Source organism: Sorex fumeus, unplaced genomic scaffold (assembly GCF_029834395.1).
Source record: "Sorex fumeus unplaced genomic scaffold, SorFum_2.1 ptg000054l, whole genome shotgun sequence".
NCBI lineage: Eukaryota > Metazoa > Chordata > Mammalia > Eulipotyphla > Soricidae > Sorex > Sorex fumeus.
The window spans coordinates 34430371-34433788 of record NW_026606111.1 but is presented as its reverse complement, the minus strand read 5'-3'; the positions used below and the strand labels follow the sequence as shown (position 1 = coordinate 34433788).

Below are 3418 nucleotides of genomic sequence, written 5' to 3'. Positions count from 1 at the left end.
TTCACATATTAAGGACACCATACCTGAGCAGACTGCACTAAATACTATTATCATTCTCTTTAGGAGGATGACTATATTTTAAGAAATAGTATATCTAAATATTGATTCAGATATGTTTTTATTGTAAGCTATTTGAAACAGATTTGAGAAAGAGATGTTTAGTGTTGGAAGAAGGCTAATATCTACTCCGGAACATTTTCTGAAAAGATCTCAGTAAATGGCATATGAGTGTGTTGGGATTCATTCTTAGATTTTTTTTTTAGTTTAAAAGAATAATAACCAGGGGGTCTCCCTGCTCCCCAGCATGGTGGCCGCCTGGGCCCCCTGGCCGGATGCTCTCGAGGCGGTGACCACCCGGCTCCTGGGCGTTTGTGGCTCGTGTCGATCCCCGAGGACCCTTGGGCAGCCGCGTCCAGCGAGGAGACGATTAAATATGAGGATCTCAGAGTGGGACAATATATTTGTAGACCCCAAAATAAATGATGTGACCCAAGAACCAGTTAGTTAACTGTACAAACTACACAGCTCACGTTCCATGTTTTCCAGCACCCACCATAACTTGTTAGGATTTTGGTGGTAATGAAACACATTTTACTGGAAATGAAATTGGTTTTCTCAAGCCCATATCTTGCCGAAATGTTAATGGCTATTCATACAAAGTTGCATTTGCACTGTCTCTTTTTCTTGGATGGTTGGGAGCAGATCGGTTTTACCTTGGATATCCTGCCATGGGCTTATTAAAGTTTTGCACTGTAGGGTTTTGTGGAATTGGGAGCCTAATTGATTTCATTCTTATATCAATGAAGATTGTTGGACCATCAGATGGAAGTAGCTATATCATAGGTTATTATGGAACCAGAGTTACAAGACTGAGAATTACTAATGAGACATTTAGAAAAACACAGTTATATCCATAATTTTTAAAATTTTTTTTAGAGAAACAGTAAGAGGATTTGGGCTGCTTTGATTTGCATCCAGATTTTCAGTCTGTGTGGAGTTCCAGGTTTTCCTTTTCGTCCTTCTTCATCTATCCCATCACAGATTCCATAAAGTAAAGTAAAGTAAAGTAAAGGCCCTCCCGTTGATCGTCGATTTGCTCGAGTGGGCCCAGTAACGTCTCCATTGGAGACTTTATTGTTACTGTGTCTGGCATATTGAATACATCACGGGGAGCTTGCCAGGCCCTGCCGTGCAGGCGAGATACTCTCGGTAGCTTGCCAGGCTCTCCGAGAGGGGCGGAGGAATCGAACTCAGGTCGGCCATGTTGGCTGCGTGCAAGGCAAACGCCCAACCGCTGTGCTATCGCTCCAGCCCACACATGATTACTTAAAATCATACTATTCGAAGATTTAGTTAACAGGACTTTGGGGGTAGCGCTCCATGACAATAGAATCTGTCTTCAGCTGCTGTCTCTATGAGATGGAGAGTTATTTACCTTGGTATTCTTTAATGTCTTTTCCAAAGGCAGGTAGCCACTTGTCATTTTGGCTTCTGAATAAAAGTGTGACTTATTCCCCTTTTAAAAAAATAAAAAATTATAACCAGATTATCATACATAGGCAAAAAATTCAAAAACATTTGTGGGGGGCAGGAGAGAAGCTGGGGACACTGGTGGTGGGAAATATACACTGGTAAGGGATAGGTTTTGGAACATTGTCTGACTGAAACCCAATCATAAACAACTTTGCAACTGTGTATCTCATGATTATTTATTTTTTTCTAAAAATCTCATATTTTTATAGGTAAGTTCTCATCCAAGGAGAAAAAATATATTAAAAGTCTCATGTCACAATAGCAAATGTCTAGTGGTAAGAGCTGTACAATTTACTTTCTCTGTAAGCTCAGAAAACTTACACTGCTTCCCCAAATATCAGTGTTTAAATATGAAGGGTGTCAAACCCTATATTTGAGATTATGAGGATAAACCATAAAAAATGTAGTATTAAATACAATGCCAGTCACACCGAACACTGGAAGATAACATTATTGAAGCAAAATCTATCTGAAGATCTCACTGATGAATAGTTATAAGATTTTCTGGAACTTGAGAAGTTTCCTCCTAAAAAACTTGTTTATTCCTAGTAACTATGCATGACATAGTAGTTTTATTTGGACTACTACAAAGGAAAATATCCCTGAAATTTCCACTCAATATTACCTAACACACACACACACACACACACACACACACACACAAACACACACAAGATTCTATCCTACCACCACTCTTAATAGTCTTTTTATTTCTCCAGGGAAAAAATATTAGAACATAAAGTTCTTTTTCCTAACCACAGAGGTCATCATCAGTTCATCTGGAAAAATATCCATCAGAGTTAATACACACAGACCCAAACGCATATACACTTCTTGTGCACACATATAGAAAGGTATTTACTCATAAGCACATTTGAACTATAAGTTAGTAAAGTTCTCACTTTTAGTGCTTTGCTAACATAAATGAATGTCCTAGTGGACAAGCGCAAGCACAAGCACTTAGGATGACCACAAGACTCATGACTTTGTCCTATTCTTGACCATCCCTGATGGATATGTCTGGCAAACACATTCCATATTCCCATAAATCGTTCTGGAAAAAAAGAAAAAGACAAAGAGGGTGGGGGTGTTGGAGGGATGGGGGGAGGGAAAGGAAAGAAAAAAGGGGTAATGGAGGGTGAAAGAAAGGAAGGTTCTCTAGTGGCACTTATGTGTACATCAGGTTGATGGGCCTATCCAGTTTGGGTGAGTCAATTTTTTGCCCACCCAAGGCTCCTAGACTTGTCTTAAGGCTAATGTTGCAAAATGAGTAGTGATTTCTCTGCCAGGCTTATTATTGGAATGAGTGGCGTCCCAGACCTGACTAATGTTTTCTGCTTGGCCTTCCTACTTCTTTAGCACAAACATCTGAGGCTGTGGCGGTTTTAAATATGTTCCTCATAGCATCCCAAAGTTTCTGCTTTTTATTTCTCAATTCTCTGTTTTTTACCAAGCCTAAAAGTTGCTAACTTTTGCCCCACCCTGTATTAACTCTGGAATTTAAGTTCTTTGATCATTTAGAACTACCATTCCAAGCACAGTTGCCTTTATACAGAAAATGGAAATTGGGATCAATGGCTAAAGACAATTTGACTCCATACTGAAAGAGTTTTTCTAGTGATGGTAGAAGGTAGCTTTGTGTTTGGAAGACCCCTGTGATCAAGGGAAGGAATTATTCTGATTAGCAAGTTTAGTTTCCTTATTCTTAAACACAGTCATAGAATAAGTCAACATCTGAAAGATTTGGTTATGTCAAGGAATGAGTTGATAACAGATGGTCTGCTAAAACTTTCACATTTAATAAGGAACAACTATGAACAGATTCTAAGAATGTATAATACTTAAAATCTTAAAAATGTGGGGCTAGAGCAATAGCACAATGGGT

The 3418-nt window shown here is 39.0% G+C and overlaps 1 pseudogene; it reads left to right on the top strand.

Moving 5' to 3' along the window:
* Positions 1–304: 304 nt before the first annotated feature.
* On the top strand, positions 305–952 carry LOC130033554 (TM2 domain-containing protein 1-like; annotated as a pseudogene).
* Positions 953–3418: the final 2466 nt, after the last annotated feature.